This window comes from Rhineura floridana, chromosome 7 (genome assembly GCF_030035675.1).
Source record: "Rhineura floridana isolate rRhiFlo1 chromosome 7, rRhiFlo1.hap2, whole genome shotgun sequence".
NCBI lineage: Eukaryota > Metazoa > Chordata > Lepidosauria > Squamata > Rhineuridae > Rhineura > Rhineura floridana.
In genome coordinates, this window is record NC_084486.1 from 127,408,503 (window position 1) to 127,428,690 (window position 20,188).

Genomic DNA, 20,188 nt, shown 5'->3' on the forward strand with positions numbered 1-20,188 from the left:
ACTGGCCGCATATGTGTTCCAGTCATGACAAAGAAGCAAAATTTCTAGATATTCTAAATGACTATTCCCTAGACCAGTTGGTCATGGAACCGACCAGAGGGACGGCAACACTGGACTTAATCCTCAGTGGGGACCGGGACCTGGTGCGAGATGTGAGTGTTGTCGAATCGATTGGGAGCAGTGACCATAGTGCTATTAAATTAAACATACATGTAACTGGCCAATTGCCAAGAAAATCCAACACGGTCACATTTGACTTTAAAAGAGGAAACTTCACAAAAATGAGGGGATTGGTAAAAAGAAAGCTGAAAAACAAAGTCCAGAGGGTCACATCACTCGAAAATGCTTGGAAGTTGTTTAAAAACACTATATTAGAAGCGCAACTGGAGTGCATACCACAGACCAGAAAAGGTACCGCCAGGGCCAAGAAGATGCCAGCATGGTTAACAAGCAAAGACAAGGAAGCTCTTAGAGGCAAAATGTCTTCCTTTAGAAAATGGAAGTCTTGTCCGAATGAAGAAAATAAAAAAGAACACAAACTCTGGCAAAAGAAATGCAAGAAGACAATAAGGGATGCTAAAAAAGAATTTGAGGAGCACATTGCTAAGAACATAAAAACCAACAACAAAAAATTCTATAAATACATTCAAAGCAGGAGACCATCTAGGGAGATGATTGGACCCTTGGATGATAAGGGAATGAAAGGTGTACTAAAGAACGATATGGAGATTGCAGAGAAGCTAGATGAATTTTTTGCATCTGTCTTCACAGTGGAAGATATAGGGCAGATCCCTGAACCTGAACTAACATTTGCAGGAAGGGATTCTGAGGAACTGAGACAAATAGTGGTAACGAGAGAGGAAGTTCTAGGCTTAATGGACAATATAAAAACTGACAAATCACCGGGCCCGGATGGCATCCACCCGAGAGTTCTCAAAGAACTCAAAGGTGAAATTGCTGATCTGCTAACTAAAATATGTAACTTGTCCCTCGGGTCCTGCTCCGTGCCTGAGGACTGGAAAGTGGCAAATGTAATGTCAATCTTCAAAAAGGGATCCAGAGGGCATCCCGGAAATTACAGGCCAGTTAGCTTAACTTCTGTCCCTGGAAAACTGGTAGAAAGTATGATTAAAGCTAGATTAACTAAGCACATAGAAGAACAAGCCTTGCTGAAGCAGAGCCAGCATGGCTTCTGCAAGGGAAAGTCCTGTCTCAGTAACCTATTAGAATTCTTTGAGAGTGTCAGCAAGCATATAGATAGAGGTGATCCAGTGGACATAGTGTGCTTAGACTTTCAAAAAGCGTTTGACAAGGTACCTCACCAAAGACTTCTGAGGAAGCTTAGCAGTCATGGAATAAGAGGAGAGGTCCTCTTGTGGATAAGGAATTGGTTAAGAAGCAGAAAGCAGAGAGTAGGAATCAACGGACAGTTCTCCCAATGGAGGGCTGTAGAAAGTGGAGTCCCTCAAGGATCGGTATTGGGACCTGTACTTTTCAACTTGTTCATTAATGACCTAGAATTAGGAGTGAGCAGTGAAGTGGCCAAGTTTGCTGATGACACTAAATTGTTCAGGGTTGTTAAAACAAAAAGGGATTGTGAAGAGCTCCAAAAAGATCTCTCCAAACTGAGTGAATGGGCAGAAAAATGGCAAATGCAATTCAATATAAACAAGTGTAAAATTATGCATATTGGAGCAAAAAATCTTAATTTCACATATACGCTCATGGGGTCTGAATTGGCGGTGACTGACCAGGAGAGAGACCTTGGGGTTGTAGTGGACAGCACAATGAAAATGTCGACCCAGTGTGCGGCAGCTGTGAAAAAGGCAAATTCCATGCTAGCGATAATTAGGAAAGGTATTGAAAATAAAACAGCTGATATCATAATGCCGTTGTATAAATCTATGGTGCGGCCGCATTTGGAATACTGTGTACAGTTCTGGTCGCCTCATCTCAGAAAGGATATTCTAGAGTTGGAAAAGGTTCAGAAGAGGGCAACCAGAATGATCAAGGGGATGGAGCGACTCCCTTACGAGGAAAGGTTGCAGCATTTGGGGCTTTTTAGTTTAGAGAAAAGGCGGGTCAGAGGAGACATGATAGAAGTGTATAAAATTATGCATGGCATTGAGAAAGTGGATAGAGAAAAGTTCTTCTCCCTCTCTCATAACACTAGAACTCGTGGACATTCAAAGAAGCTGAATGTTGGAAGATTCAGGACAGACAAAAGGAAGTACTTCTTTACTCAGCGCATAGTTAAACTATGGAATTTGCTCCCACAAGATGCAGTAATGGCCACCAGCTTGGACAGCTTTAAAAGAAGATTAGACAAATTCATGGAGGACAGGGCTATCAATGGCTACTAGCTGTGATGGCTGTGCTGTGCCACCCTAGTCAGAGCCAGCATGCTTCTGAAAACCAGTTGCCGGAAGCCTCAGGAGGGGAGAGTGTTCTTGCACTCGGGTCCTGCTTGCAGGCTTCCCCCAGGCACCTGGTTGGCCACTGTGAGAACAGGATGCTGGACTAGATGGGCCACTGGCCTGATCCAGCAGGCTCTTCTTATGTTCTTATGTTCTTTTGATCAGAGTTGCTCTGTCTATTCTTTGGTTTAAATTTACAGATAACAACTAGCAACTTTGATGCAGAATTGCTCCTCTGCATTCTCACCAGGGCATGTTTGCTCCAAGTTATCCAACTCGAAAGGAGAGCATACAGTCAGTCTTCAATGTTTTAACCATAAGTTACATAGAACATAGCAATTGTGGCTGCTAGCCCTTGATAGCCTTATCCTTATCCTTATGACTGCACCACTATTTCTTTTTTCTTTTTAAAGGACTTTTCCAAGGGCAGGAGATAGTTGGATGAAAGAGAGACAAGAAAAGGAGAATAAAGAGAAGGGGGAAAAAAACCAAAATGAGCACATATTATTAAAAATAATAAAGTGGTTTATTATAGCTTAGAGAGCCAGTGTGGTGTAGTGGTCGAGGTGTTGGACTACAACCTGGGTGACCAGGGTTCAAATCCCCACACAGCCATGAAGCTCACTGGGTGACTTTGGGCCAGTCACATCCTCTCAGCCTCAGAGGAAGGCAATGGTAAACCCACTCTGAACACCGCTTACCATGAAAACCCTATTCATAGAGTTGCCATAAGTTGGAATCGACTTGAAGGCAGTCCATCATCATCATCATCATCATTATAGCTTGGCCTTAAAGGTGGCTTTCAGATCTGAAAAGACTCTGTCTCTCTTTTCTCTCCTCTATTGTCCATTCTCATCCTAAACCTAATATACATCTTCAATAAACTAGTAAAGAAGTATGCAATGCAATGTTTTGCATATCTACTCAAAAGTAATTACCACTAATTCAATGGGACTTATTCCCAGCTATGTTTCCATAAGATTGCAATGTAAGGTGGCAAGCCTGAGGACAATTGCTAAGAACTCATTTACTTCCTTCCTTCTTAAAGAGATAAATAGAATTAAGAGACTAGCTTCTGAGGTCAACAATTGTCTGAGGAACTGAGACAAATAGTGGTAACGAGAGAGGAAGTTCTAGGCTTAATAGACAGTATAAAAACTGACAAATCACCAGGCCCAGATGGCATCCACCCAAGAGTTCTCAAAGAACTCAAGTGTAAAATTGCTGATCTGCTAACAAAAAAATATGTAACGTCCCTCAGGTCCTCCTCCTTGCCTGAGGACTGGAAAGTGGCAAATGTAACGCCAATCTTCAAAAATGGAACCAGGGGGGATCCCGGAAATTACAGGCCAGTTAGCTTAACTTCTGTCCCTGGAAAACTGGTAGAAAGTATGATTAAAGCTAGATTAACTAAGCACATAGAAGAACAAGCCTTGCTGAAGCAGAGCCAGCATGGCTTCTGCAAGGGAAAGTCCTGTCTCAGTAACCTATTAGAATTCTTTGAGAGTGTCAACAAGCATATAGATAGAGGAGATCCAGTGGACATAGTGTGCTTAGACTTTCAAAAAGCGTTTGACAAGGTACCTCACCAAAGACTTCTGAGGAAGCTTAGCAGTCATGGAATAAGAGGAGAGGTCCTCTTGTGGATAAGGAATTGGTTAAGAAGCAGAAAGCAGAGAGTAGGAATCAACGGACAGTTCTCCCAATGGAGGGCTGTAGAAAGTGGAGTCCCTCAAGGATCGGTATTGGGACCTGTACTTTTCAACTTGTTCATTAATGACCTAGAGTTAGGAGTGAGCAGTGAAGTGGCCAAGTTTGCTGACAATACTAAATTGTTCAGGGTTGTTAAAACAAAAAGGGATTGTGAAGAGCTCCAAAAAGACCTCTTCAAACTGAATGAATGGGCGGAAAAATGGCAAATGCAATTCAATATAAACAAGTGTAAAATTATGCATATTGGAGCAAAAAATCTTAATTTCACATATACGCTCATGGGATCTGAACTGGCGGTGACCGACCAGGAGAGAGACCTCGGGTTTGTAGTAGACAGCACGATGAAAATGTCGACCCAGTGTGCGGCAGCTGTGAAAAAGGCAAATTCCATGCTAGCGATAATTAGGAAAGGTATTGAAAATAAAACAGCTGATATCATAATGCCATTGTATAAAACTATGGTGTGGCCGCATTTGGAATACTGTATAAAGTTCTGGTCGCCTCATCTCGAAAAGGGTCAGAAGAGGGCAATCTGAATGATCAAGGGGATGGAGTGACTCCCTGATGAGGAAAGGTTGCTGCATTTGGGGCTTTTTAGTTTAGAGAAAAGGCGGGTCAGAGGAGACATGATAGAAATGTATAAAATTATGCATGGCATTGAGAAAGTGGATAGAGAAAAGTTCTTCTCCCTCATAATACTAGAACTCGTGGTCATTCAAAGAAGCTGAATGTTGAAAGATTCAGGACAGACAAAAGGAAGTACTTCTTTACTCAGAAGTTAAACTATGGAATTTGCTCCCACAAGATGCAATAATGGCCACCAGCTTGGATGGCTTTAAAAGAAAATTAGACAAATTCATGGAGGACAGGGCTATCAATGGCTACTAGCCATGATGGCTGTGCTCTGCCACCCTAGTCAGAGGCAGCATGCTTCTGAAAACCAGTTGCCGGAAGCCTCAGGAGGGGAGAGTGTTCTTGCACTCGGGTGTTTCTTGTGGGCTTCCCCCAAGCACCTGTTTGGCCACTGTGAAAACAGGATGCTGGACTAGATGGGCCACTGGCCTGATCCAACAGGCTCTTCTTATGTTCTTATTCCCAAGAAAGATCAATTTGGATCTTTAAGACTCTTGTTACAGAGTTTTAGCATTAAGGAAACTTGATTATTCATTGTGTTTTGTTGAAAACCTTACCTCAACCTTTCCCACATTTCACTTGCCATTTGCTTATCTTCAATATGGTAAATTAGATTATCCCTTACAGCTAGAGATATGTGTCCCATAGCTTTCCTGTTTGCAGCATCCCATTCATCTTGTTTCTTTCCAGATGCCTCTGGCCTTGGTTCTTCAAGGACAAAAGCTAACCCCAAAGTATTCAGCAACATTTTCATCCGAAAGGGCCATCTTCTGTAGTTTGAGTCATTTAGCAGCTTAATGGCATCAGACCTCCTATCAAATTCAGAAATAACCATTCTTTCTTATCTAATCTGTCTGTATTACAGACTCCACAGACTCCTTTTTCCCCTTAAATCTCCAATTATGTCTGAGCCCATAACCCCATGAAGAGCTGCTTTATACAGCAGAGTTCATTGGAGATATAAAAGCATATGAAAGAGATTGGTGTTTATTGTGAGCAAAATAAACTCCTTTTATTAAGAAAGTACATGTGGATTGGAAAGCCTAATCATCTACATTAGCTAAATTCAAAAGGTAGGGAGACAGAATTGTGGGAAGGAGGAGGAACTGGAAGTGATGATAGCCCTGAGAATATCAGTCTAACCAATCAGAGGCATGCGTAAACTTGAAGAAAGTAACAAGCAGAGAATTCAAGCAGGGGCCCTTTCAACTAACTATATCTATTGCCCCTAATGGTCAATAGATTCAGAGCACATAGTGAGACAATCCATTGATTCAAGTGAAACTTCCAACAATTTTGGAGAAAGAATTTATCTTCTCCAAGGCTATCATTCATTATAAAAATGCCTTATCTTTAAAATAAGTGAAAAAGTAAATTGTTTTAAAACAATGGATATTTACCAGGTAGAATCTTATACACACAAACAGATTTTGACATGACATATAACCCCAGGGGGATATCAGCAGGTTTGTTATTACAAATTGATCAGGAGTCAATACCAGTTTGAGCACTACACTATTTATTAGAATTTTTATTCTGTTGATAAATTTTATTTATTTATTTATTTAGTTGCATTTCTAAACCGCCCTATAGCTAGCAGCTCCCAGGGCGCTGTACAACATGATAAAACCACAATATTTAAAATACAGCAAGTGTGTATTGCGCAGACAATATAAACATTATACAAACAAAGTGAAAGAAAACTAAAAAAAAAATAAGATTAAAAGCTTAAATACTTTAAAATGCCTGGGTGAAGAGGTGGGTTTTTACCTGGTGCCGAAAAGATGACAGAGGCGTATCTCATCTGGGAGGGCATTCCATAATTCAGGGGCCACCACCGAAAAGGCCCTAGATCTTGTTATTGTTCTCCGGGCCTCTGTATGGGTTGGGACCCGGAGAAGGGCCTTAGACGTCGAGCGGAGTGAACGGGTAGGAACATAGCGGGAGAGGCGTTCCATCAGATATTGCGGTCCAGTGCCGTTAAGGGCTTTATAGGTAAGGACCAACACTTTGAATCTGGCCCGGAAACATATTGGAAGCCAGTGCAGTTGGGCCAGAATAGGTGTTATGTGGTCGAATTTCTTCGTCCCAGTAAGAACTCGGCCGCAGCATCCTGCACTAGCTGAAGTTTCCGAATCGTTTTCAAAGGTAACCCTACGTAGATAGCATTACAGTAATCCAATCTAGAGGTTACCAGAGTGTGAATAACTGAGGCTAGGTTCTCCCTGTCCAGATAGGGTCATAGTTGGGCTACCAGCCGAAGCTGGAGAACGCATTTCGTGCCACCGAGGCTACCTGGGCCTCAAGTGACAGAAGCGGATCTAATAAGATCCCCAAACTATGGACCTGTTCCTTTAGGGGGAGTGTAACCCCATCTAGGACAGGTCTGACATCAACCATCTGAGCAGAGGGCCCCCCAACTAACAGCATCTCAGTCTTGTCAGGATTGAGCTTCAGTTTGTTTGCTCTCATCCAGTCCATTATCGCGGCCAGGCAGCGGTTCAGTACAGCAACAGCCTCACCTGAAGAAGATGAAAGGGAGAAATAGAGCTGCGTATCATCAGCATATTGCTGGAAACGCACTCCATAACTCCTGATGACCTCACCCAGCAGCTTCATATAGATATTAAAAAGCATGGGGGACAGAACTGAGCCCTGCGGGACCCCATACTGCAGCACCCAGGGACTCGAGTAGTGTTCCCCAAGCATCACCTTCTGGAGATGATTCTCAAGATAGGAGCACAGCCACCACCAAGCAGTGCCTACAACTCCTAACTCCGCGAGTCGCCCCAGAAGGATACCATGGTCGATGGTATCAAAAGCCGCCGAGAGATCAAGGAGAACCAACAGAGTTACACTCCCTCTGTCTTTCTCCCGACAGAGGTCATCACACAGGGCGACCAAGGCTGTTTCTGTACCAAACCCCGGCCGAAAGCCGGATTGAAATGGATCCAGATAATCAGTTTCATCCAAGAGGGCCTGGAGTTGGCGAGCGACCACGCGCTCTAGAACCTTGCCCAGAAATGGAACATTTGCTATCGGCCTATAGTTGTTAAAGTTATCAGGGTCCAAGGAGGAGCGGTCGCACTACCGCCTGTTTCAGGCAAGGTGGGACCACTCCCTCTCGTAACGAGGCATTAATTACCTCCTTGGCCCAGCCGGCTGTTCCATTTCTGCTAGCTTTTATTAGCCACGAGGGGCAAGGGTCCAGAGCGGAAGTAGTCGCCCGTATCTGTCCAAGCACCTTGTCCACATCCTCGAGCTGTACCAACTGAAACTCATCCAATAAAACAGGACAAGACTGTGTTCTGGACACCTCATTAGATTCAACTGTTACAATATTGGAGTCAAGGTCCCGACAGATGTTTATGATCTTGTCTTGGAAGTGCCTCGCAAACTCATTACAGCGGGCTATTGATGGTAATATTGCATCCGGAGAACCAGAGTGTAAAAGTCTCCGGACAACCTTATAAAGTTCCGCTGGGCGGTTACAAGATGACTGAATGGAGGTAGCGAAGTATTGCTTCTTCGCCATCCTCACCGCCTTCACATAGCATTTCATGGAGGCCTTCACAAGTGCATAATTACAGCCGTTGGGAGTTCGTCTCCATTTACCCTCCAACCGTCTCCTTTCTTGCTTCATCACTCTTAGCTCCTCGGTAAACCAAGGGGCCAATTGAGCTCTGCAATGGAGAGGGCGCACCGGGGCAATTGTGTCAACTGCCCGGGTCATTTCCGTATTCCACAGAGTGACCAGGGTTTCGACAGGATCGTCAGTTTTATCAGCCGGAAAATCCCCCAGAGCCCTCTGAAATCCTTCAGGATTCATTAGTCTCTGGGGACGGACCATCTTAATTGGTCCTCCACCCTTGCAGAGGGGAGAAGACGATGTGAGTCTAAATCTCAAGAGGCGATGATCTGTCCATGACAAAGGAATAGATGTAAGATTCCTCACTCCCAGATCACCTTCCCCCATTCCAGTGGCAAAAATCAAGTCTAGAGTATGTCCTGACACATGCGTCGGGCCAGCAACAAATTGAGACAGCCCCATGGCTGTCATGGAGGTCATGAAGTCCTGAGCCGCTCCAGAGGCGGCCTCGGCATGAATGTTGAGATCCCCCAATACCAAAAGTTTGGGAGATCGCAACACCAAGTCCGAGACCACCTCTGTCAGCTCAGTTAGGGAAGCTGTTGGGCAGCAGGGTGGACGGTACATCAACAGTATTCCCAGTCTGTCTCGCTGGCCCAACGTAATGTGCAGACACTCCAGGCCATTAGCCACTTGGATGGGGTGCCTAACAAGAGAGATGGAACTTCTCTAGACCACAGCAATTCCCCCTCCCCGACTCTCGGATCTACCCAGATGCAGAACCGAATACCCAGGTGGGCACAACTGGGAGAGATTAATACCTCCCAGATCGCTCACCCAGGTTTCGGTAATGCATGCCAGATCGGCCGCCTCATCCATGATTAAATCATAGATGAGGGAGGTTTTATTATTTACCGATCTGGCATTAAAGAGCAGCAACTGGAGATCTGAGAGTTGGCTGGTAGAACTACCAGCAATCCTGTGGATGTGAGGAGGACCGGAACACGGCACAGCCACCAGTTGTCTGGGCCAAGTTCCCCTTAACTGGCAAGTCCTCCTCACAGTGCCATACCTCCCATTACCCATCACTGCGCTGATTGGGGCCCCCTCTGGTCCTCCCTCCCAACACCCTATCCTCTCCCCCAGGCACATAATAAAAATCAAATAAATAAAAAAACTCATACTCCATACACAATCACACACTCATTCATACAACCATTCATACACCCAAATAGCACAAATAGCACAGCAACAACAGCAGGGTCCCAATAGCCACGAATCACAACAGTGGCAGCTGTAACGTCAGGGGCTCAGAAGCGATGAGCAGCAGCAGCAGCACAGGCAGGCCGATGGCTTTCCCTCCCTGGGCAGCAATGGTCCTCTTCCCCTTGCAGGCAGTGGGTCTCCCAAGCCCCCTCAGCCAGCCGGCTTATATATCCCCTCCAAAGAAGGGACAGATGGAACAGTATCAGGCACAGCTGGCTGAGTACCTGGGGCCTGGTCCTGCAAGGTGCCACGTGCAGAGCAGGAGCCCAAGAAGGAGAGAGCAGAGATGTTATCCATCAGCAGCGCAGCAGCAGCAGCAGCAGCAGCAGCAGCAGCAGCACAGGCAGGCAGGCAGATGGCTCTCCCTCCCTGGGCAGTGATGGTCCTCTTCCCCTTGCATGGGAGAGCATGTCCATGATTAAATGGAAGGAAATAACTAGTATTATGCACACAACAAATTATTACTTGTGTGATGCATTGGATTGCATTGGAGTAGGAGCACAGCATCATGTTGGCAGGCTCTGTCTTTAAAAGTGAGAAATGGACCTATATGCATGCTGACACTGAAATGCATGAGTGGAATCCAGCTAAGAAGATATGTTAGTGCAAGGACCCTTGGCTGAGCAAAGGGACTTCCCCTCCTCCTCTCCCTGTGTGCCCCAACCCTCCAGAGCAAATTTGGGAAGAGTGCAGGGGCGTGCAGTGATAGGAGAGGGAGTAGAAGTTCCACTGCACAAGATGAAATCCTTGTTCTAGTTGACTTATTTAGTTGGATACCCATGTATTTAAGTTGAGGAAGAAACCACTATTGCAATGTCAATACCCTGTATGTTTATTCTACCACATATTCCCACTTCAGTACTAACTGAAGACGTGAGGGGTAGGGATGGAAGGCCCTATCAGTTTTGATTCTCTCAGTTTCTCATTTTTCCAATTTAAATTCAGTTCTTCACATTTCTGCAGCAATTTTAATTTGTTTGTTTTTTTTTAAATTCCTCAGCATTTTAGTGCAAATTTCTCCTAATAAACACATTTTGTAAACTAATTTTGACTAATGTAGACATGTTTGCAAGCAATGTCTCCTTATGTAATGCATTTTGTATGTTATTTCCACTAGTATATTCATTTAAATGCACACTTTCCTTTAATATATGCATTTTTGTAAACATTGGTTGGAGAACTGCATCACATAATTCAGAGAAGTGCAGATTTCAAAGGATGGCTGTGTTTCTATTCTCATTTTGTTTTGGAAAGTATGACTTTGATAGATTTGGCTATCAGTGCGAACTGAATTGATTTTCTCCCCCATCCCTAGGGAGGGGTGAGCATGCTAGCTTCACTGTCATTGTCATTGCCTGGCATGGTTTGAAGGAAGGAGCCTCCTGTATTTGTGGAGGTCCGCCCACATTTTAGAACCATGAATGACAATCGGAGATGAGGCTAGTCATGCCATTATGGCATGTAAGTGGTATATAAACCAATAAGTTATAATGAAATAATAATAGTGTGTTTGTTTCCATGATCTCCCCCCATTTGTTAATACTAAAAGAAAGTTTTTGAAAGTGAATGAAAGACTTCCCTTTCTGTTATTAACTCCTATGAGGGAGAGTTTCCAAAATCAGCATTCTGATTGCTACTCCTGGAGATAACTCTACCACTTTCAATGTTATAACTCTTCTGGAAGCCCATGCATAACCAGTGAAGGGATCTGACCATAAAATTCCTAGACCAAATCCAACACTCTGTTTAATCCGCTGCATTGCTGATCATTTGTTGCTCACTGAGTGAGCTGTAACAAAAACAAAAATCAGCTGAGAGCTCTAAGCTGTGGATTGCTTACAAACCTTGAGCTCTTGCACTTTCTGAACCTAAAACACAAGAAAATTGTTTTTTCAACTTCGACCCCTTTACCTATATGGAATGATGGCATTTCATATTTAATTTCAGACATGCCTCTGTGTTCTTGTGAATTATGTGTAGCTTTAAAAGTTCCAGGGCACAATCCACTGGGAACTTTTCCCCCACAAGAACTGATGTGCTTGTATGCAATTCCCCATTCATTTTAATGGTCCTTGCATGGAAGAATTTCTTGGCAGACTATGCTCACAGTTGCTATACTCTATGCAAGCAGAGATTGATCCTCAAACAAAACATACTGTGGATCTATAACATGTAACCTCTTTTCAGTTTTTGTCCAACTCTTCCTTCATATCTAGAATCAATGGCTTTGAAAGAGCTGAGAACCTTCATGGTTCCTTGGTGGCCAATCACCATCCTGAACAGTTTATTGTAAAATTCTCTTCATTTTAGAGAAATGTACCAGGCTTCAAAAGAAAAGTAGAAGTTGGAGAGGGTTAGGGGCTGGCATATATACTTCTACGAATTTCTTAATGTTTACTCCTAATGTTTAGTGTGTGAGAATTTATGTCCTTGCTTCACATTCTCAATGAGAGGGTTGTGCCCCAGGAGCTCTTGTGGACCAGCCTCCACTGCTGTTGCATATTGTTAAGTGGCAACTGCTACTGCCAGCCAGCTGTCAGCTACTAATTGAAAACAGGGTACACTAAGATAAAACAGAAGTAAAAAAAGCTCTAGGCCTTCTACAATAAAATAACAAACCAAGAAAACAAAGAAATCCATATTATGCAATTGTCCAGTCTTTTATCAAATACAAAGTATCCAAGATTTATGCTGTACTTCTACGCAGTTCATTAACAACCACAATTCTGTATCAGGGCTCTTAACAACCTCATCAGTTAGTGACTTGAGACTCCAGGAAGAAGCAGCGGATTGTTCTAAGATGACTAGGTAATGACTATAATGAAAATAATGTATTAATGATTAGTCCATCGAGACAGGCATTTCTGGACTGTTCAGCATTATGTCTCAGATTTTGTGATTAAGTTATCTGCCAATATTGTTAAAGGGCCAAAATCTTCTGATATGGCCTGTGATTATGAACGTACTCTGGGTGAGCACAGCCTATTGGAGAACATTCATCATCAAAATGTGCAGAGTATTTTGTTTTTCCACGGGAGGATGTAGATTCCTTTCAGCTCTAATGTTTACTGATTCTTAAGTATTTTTCTTTCGTAATGTGATTTTAGTCACAACAGTTGCAAGAAAAGCCGATGCCATGTAATAACAAGCAGCACGACCTCGTTGCTCACATTATAAGAATGGAGGCATTTAACAGCTGCTCTATATAATCTAAACAAGCTTACCTTAGGTAGACTTCGGTAGTTGGACTAAGCAAAAACAGGTGGACCATTTGAACACAGATGGCAGTAAGAGGAATGCTGTTCCAGGGTTTGGCAGCTAATCATCATAAGAAGATCATTTACAGCAGCTGGTAATTAAAGATCCTATCTACATGCGCAGAAAATGAGATGTTTGGGGATAGAAACAGGCTTTTATTTTTTACCAGAGTAGAACAACTTGTCATTCTGAGAATAAAATGTCATTTTCATAATAGTTTGGAAACAGGAACAGAAACAGATCTTTCCATCACTGATTTTTTCCACTTTATCTAGCTAATGCAAACGAATCATTATGGGGCTGGAGAGTATCCAGGATCTGGATGCAAGTCCAGCAGTATATCTCTAGGTTGATAGTTTCATTTACCAAAGCTAAGATATATTTCCAGATATAATGACTGAGGAACAACCTTTCTAGAACGTAGTTTCCTGGTGAGGATCTTAGGATATTTTCCTAGAAAAATGTAGATCAGTGAAAATTTATTTATTTGTTGAATTTATACCCTGTCCTTCATCATCAAATGATTTCAGTGTGAGTCATGCCATAACATTCAAATCATCACAATCACATTTAAATGACAATGACAACAGCAGCTGCATTGAAACATATGGAGGAGAGCCTGCAAGGAAACCACATCTGAGTAGTTTAGGGTTGCCAGGTTCTTGGCCTGAGACTGATCCTGTATCTTTAGGAGAAGAGAAGGTCAGCCAAGTGCAGGTGTTCTTGCAACTCTGTAATGAGAAAAACCACAAGGTGGAATTCTCCCTTCCCCCTGCACAACTTTTAAAGATACAGAAGACCTCTTGGTTGCCAGGCCCAGCCTTCAAGAGGTCTTCTGTATCTTTAAAAGTTGTGGAAGGGGGAGGGAGAATTCCACCTTGTGGTTTTCCCCATTACAGTGTTGCAAGAACACCTGCACTTGGCTGACTTTCTCTTCTCCTAAAGATACAGGATCAGTCTCAGGCCATGGACCTAGCAACCCTGGAGTAGTTTTATGCTGTGATCCAAAGTATAATTACAGGGCAATCCTAGCCATGTTTACTCAGAAGTAGGTCCTAATTAATTCAATGGGACTTACCCCTAGGTAAGGGGGGTTTGGGTTGACAGAATTTCATATATGCATAAAATATTGGCTAATCTGATCTTTAAAGATGTAGTCTCATCAAGCAAACAAGAGTGCTGGTCTGACCACTTCAGAAAGAAAGGAAACACAAGTGTATGTTTAGATTGATGAACTGACTTTTAAATCACACAGTTGTGGACTTGGAAAAGTCTATGACTTTTATTGGAAAAGGATTCTGTAAGGTAAGCTTGTTGAGGTCTTTCTTGGCCCCATCTATTCTATACATTTACAATGCTCTAATACCACTTTAAACACTCCTGGCTTACTCCAAAGCATCCTGGGAATTGTCATTTGTTAAGGGTGCTGAGAGTTGTTAGGCGACACCTATTCTCCTCACAGAGTGTCCTGAAGAGACTGATTGTTAACCACTCTGAAAAATGTAGCTCTGTGAGGGGAACAGGGATCTCCTAACAACTCTTAACACTCTCCAGACAACTGTTAACATATTCCAGTCCCCGGGATGCTTTGGGGGAAGCCAGGCCTGTTTAGCATGGTTTTAAAGTGCTTTAAATGTATAGTGCAGATGAGGCCTCACTGTGTTTTGGAAGCTTAGCCTTCCTTCTTTTGGAAGCCTATTTTCATTTTTCATCTCTGATTCATCAGAAACCTCACCCCTATGACCTCATGCCTCTGACTTTCCTCTAGGGGTGTGGTGTTATTTATTTATTACATTTATATACCGCCCCATAGCTGAAGCTCTCTGGGCAATTTACAGCAATTAAAAACATTAAAAACAAATATACACATTGAAAAACACAATTTAAAAAATTTAAAAACAATTTTAAAAAGGAATAGCCAAGTTTCTCAGATTGTGTGCATCACTGCATGAGGACCAGGACTTTGACGCACCATTGTGCTGAGACTCTCTCAGTGGAAGAATATATCTTCCTTTTAGGAGGAAGAAATCTTTCTTAGAAATAGCCAGGAGGGTTTGGACTTGTTAAATAAAATATCACAGGTCTAATGCTGTGTTGTGGTTTAATATGTGCCCATTTAATTTTTAGTTAGCTTTTGGGTAATAAATTGGAGACCCTCTTGGAGGAATATTTTGCCCTGTCTGCATCTTTCGATGGAACATTCTGTTTGAAAATTGGCCACAAAACAATAGCAGAAACTAAGCTTATAAGAATTGACTTGAGAGAGTTTTTAAAGACTATGTGGCCTTTTTAGATAAGCAGAGAGCTAAAACTTCCCTTGAGCTATAGCTTTACTTTGGACTCAGTAGGGAAGCTTAGAGAGAATTTGGCCTTGAGTATATTTTCCTTCTATTAGCCAGAGTCTGGCTCTTTTAAGACAAGGAATAACCACAGAGTGGAAAATCTGCAGAATATTAGAAACATGAGTGCATGCTTTTTCCAGTTATTCTTATAGTTTTGGGAGTTAGAAAGTTATTCCTGTCTTTCAATGAACATTAAAGCAGCAATGAAAATAGGCCAGTACTGTGTTTATTACACAGCGAAAGCATGCCATTTAGAGCTGAGACAGAAAGCTGTATTCTCTAATCTCAAGGGTACTGTGGCAACATAAAAATGTAGACCAGGATTCAAGACTAGTCTGAAAATATATGATGCAGCAACCTTGTTGAAACTGAGGAGATCTTGGTCTGGTGTGTGCCTGGAAGGGAGATCATCTGGGAATTTAGGCTGCAATCCTGTGTATACTTACTTGGGATTAAAAGTAGTTGAACTCATTAAGACTTATTCTAGAAGTAGGGGAGAAATTTGATTTTTTTTAAACTACCTAATTCACACTTCTCAAACTGAAACACAGCTATTGTTTGAAATTTGCACTTCCTGAATGCTGTGATGCAGTTCCCCAACCAACCAGTGTGTACAAGAATGGATAAATTAGGGGAAAGTTTGCATAAAAATACATGCATTGGTGATAATAATATACAAAATTGTTGCTTACAAATTGAAGACAAAATGTATTTGTTGGGAGACATTTGCATGAAAATGCTGATGAATGTTCATGAGGATTTTTTTTAAAACACACACACACATACATTGCTGTGGAAATGTGAAGAACTGAATTCAAGACTGGAAAAATGAGAAACCAAAATGGACGTATTCATTCATCCCCAACTAACTTCCATGTAAACATTGATAGGATTGCACTGTAAAATATGTATGCCACCTTGCATTCTATTGAGGAAAGCTTGGATATTAAACTATTGAATAAAAATAAATAAATAAAATGTCATTAAAACTTTTAAAAACTATTTTCTGTGTGGCAGGAGGTGTTCCTTCAAATATCCTCATCCCAAATGAATTAGGGCTTTTTAGGTAACAAGTAGTTCATTGAAAAGTCCAGAAATTAGCAGGGAGATAGTGCAAATTAAATAAAATTGGACTGATGTGGTCTGAAAAAGCAAACCCCAATTATGACTTTGGCCAGTGCATTTTACACTCTCTGCAATTTCCAAACATTTTTCAAGGGCAGCTTTTGGTAGAGTGTGTTGCAGTAATCTAATGTGGATGCAAGGCATGTGTAACAGTGGCCAGATCTGCTTTGTCCAAGAAAGGATGCAGTGCGTACACCAGCTGAAGCTGTGCTAAGGCCAGCCATATAGTTACTTTAGAACTATAACATACATTGAGAATGGCTTTCTGTCTTGATTAGGATTCATAAGGGTATATAGTAGTTCCAATGTAATGCATGTAGCCATTATTGTGAAGAGACGATAGTCTTCTCTGACCTTCTCTTGCACTCAGCAAGATACCTTTTGCTTAAGATGGGAAAAGCAGAGGGTTTTTTACCCATTATTTTAACATCTGAACACAGCTTTCAGCTGTATAATGAGGAAAGGAAGCTTCTTCAAGGAGGCTACAGCCGATGATGAGTTATCCTCATTTTCTGAGTAGCAAAGTGAGTATATTTAAGCAGTTTCCTTGGTATCCAGGGGGACCCTTCTTCCTTAAAAGAGAAATAATATTTTCCCCCTCTTTCTATAGGACAATTTCACAGGGATAAAGTTTCCCTCAAGGCTTATTAATCATCTTGAGAAAGTGTAGCTTTTTATCTATTAATTCAATATTGTTGTTGTTTAAGATTCCTGTGGCCATGCAGAAATCTGTCTCCTCTCCCATTAAAAACCACCTTGAAATATTGGTCTCAGTGGACTATAATTACTCTGGTAATAGTACCTTTCGTACGGTAACAGACAGAGCAAGCCTAAAGTGCTTGGAACTGCTGGAGAATTGCATAATAAAGCAAGAAAGATGATGATTTGTAGATTGCTTAATGGGGCAAAATTTCACTCTTACATAAAATCCTTCTTACAGGCCAGTGACTGATAACGTAATGCAGTGCATCCGATTCACTAAATTATATTTGATCCATGGACACAGAGAGAACTGGCTAATGCATGTAATGCTACACATACTTCTATGGCCTCATTGATGACTAGTGTTAAGCTTTGCACCATTAAGCTTTATGGGGTGGCCTTGATAGAAAGACAGTGTAAGTGAACCCCAAATAGAATCTGGTTAGCTGTTGACATAACCTATAACCAACTAAGATAATCATTGTATCACACTTTCCCCCAGAGGATTGCCTTGCTAGATTGTTTACTAGAGTGCATATTTGGTTCATTGCAATGTTAATGTGATTGCAGGATTAATGGTACACACAGGCCAGCCCTACCAAGAGGCATTCCAGACTGCTTATAAGATTGCAGGGTGCGACCCTGGACGAGGTGTAGTTAGCATTGGCCGCTCTTTCACACAAAAGCTCAGAACAAGTAATCATTTATTAAAACGCATTACAGTCTCATTCATACAGAATAAAAATGTGCTGATGGAAAGTGCTGATCATTTTGATACTTGTCAATGTGACGCCCTTCCCTGGCTCTCCCTGTCAGGTTCCTACCTGCTCGTGGCTACTGCCTTTCACTAGGCACCACCAGGGACTCCACCAGTCCGGACTGTCCTTTTTTATGGTTTCTCTCTCCGCTCTAGCACAGATCTCAATAGATCCCCCTGCTAGGCAGCACCACCAGTCACGTTCTACTACCAATGTTCCCAGAGACCTTGCCTGAGTCTCTCTATCCGGTTACATTCGTGACAGCGTGCCTATGCTGTTCCCAACCCCCTTGTATCAATGCAGATAACTCATAACTCGGGGTTGCTCTGGATACTTATAATGTTATCTTCTCCTCTTCACCGCTGCCACCATTTGTTACTGTTTCCCTTCAGCCTTGGTTATTACCTTACCCTCCCTTCTGGTCTGTGAAACCCCAGCCAAGGATCAGGCCTTCGGTAAACCAAAATAGTATTTATTAAATAACATTAATAACAAGATAACTTTGATAATGATCTACAAGCTTATGGTTTCATCTATTACTGTGATATTTGACTTATTACTAATCCGAACTCCACCTCCCTCTTTCTCCACACTCTCCTGACATACACCAACTCACACCCACCTCCCAACTCCACCAAAACAACCCACTCACGTCTACCAAACACCTCTCAAACAACCCACTCACATCCACCCAGATTCAACTGTCATCCTTCCATTTATACTCTCAGCCATCCAAACACTCAGCCAATCATCCAGCATTCTACTGCTCATTTACTCCCCCCTCCTCTTTCATTCCACTTACCATGTATCTTCTATACAAACAGCACTTACCATATATACATTAATAGGAACATCACATTTCCCCCCCCCTTAAAAATAACAGCAGAGTATTATTCCTGCTCTAGGATTCATACGCCGCGTTAACAATCAAACCAAGTCTTTATGGGGAAAATGTCTTTTTTGTTCCTACGTCTGCGTCACGTCACTGCAGTCCCAGCCACCTGCCTTGACAGTCCATCGGCCAATACATTGTCCTTGCCTTTTATGAACTGGAAGTCCACTTGATAGTCTTGTAGGGCCCAGGACCACCTCTGCAGCATAGTGTTATGGTTTTTCATAGTCTGTAACCATAACAAGTTCCGATGATCAGTTGTCACCGTAAATCTTCGTCCCCACACGTATGGGCGCAACTTGTTCAGTCCCCACATGACCGCTAGGCACTCCTTTTGAACCAACGAATAGTTTTTTTCCCTCGATGTCAGCTTGCGACTCAGATACGCCACTGGATGTCTGGTGCCTTCTCTCTCCTGCAGCAAGACGACTCCCAGCGCGAGGTCCGACGCATCCGTAGCTACGATGAATGGTTGCTCATAGTCTGGTGCTATTAATATAGGTCCTTGGCACAAGGCTTGCTTCAGCAGATCAAAAGCCTTCTGACATTCATCCGTCCATACCACACGCTCAGAACACTTTTTCTTTGTCAACTCATGCAAGGGGGTTGGTATTTCCCCAAAATCTTTCACAAACTTTCTATAAAAACCAGCCACACCTAGAAATGCCCTAACTTGTTTCATTGTTAAGGGGATGGGCCATGATTGTATTGCCTCAACTTTGCTCCATAAGGGGGTTATTTTCCCTCTCCCCACCTTATGTCCTAAATAGATTACTTCACTCACAACTTTCCCATTCACACGGTACGGCACAGATCTGATTGGGGCATGATTTCTAGTATCAATGGAATATTTGGCTATACTGGTTCGGCCAGGTTTATTGCTAAAGAGATTCCCATAGTTTTTCAAAACTCTCAGAATCTCTTCTTTTACTTCTTCTTTCACCTCCTCTGACCATTCCAATTGATCTACCCCTCCTTTGTCTTTGCTTTCCTGTACCAAATCCGGAAGTTCAGGCCCACTTCCCTCAGGGAATAAGGTAACTTGCAACACCTTTGCATCCCTGGTATGGTAAGGCTTTAACATATTTACATGAACCACTTTGTTTTTGTTTAATTGGTCTGTGGTAATTACATACGTCACTGTGTCAAGCTTTTCTCTTATGGTATATGGTCCCTCCCAGTTAGCCTGTAATTTATCATGTTTCCTGGGTATGAATGCCATAACCATATCTCCCACATCATACACACGTTCCCTGGCTGTTCTGTCATACCAGTAACTTTGCTTTTCCTCTGCTTGACTCAAATTCTTTTGCACAGCTTCCATCATCGATGTTAATTTGCTGCGGAAGTCTAATACAAAATCAACTACAGATGTTTTGTACTCTCCCAGGGTTCCTTCCCATGAATTTTTTAACAGTTCCAAAGGTCCCCTCACTTTTCTAGTGAACATCAGTTCAAAGGGTGAGAAGCCTGTTGACTCCTGAGGGACTTCT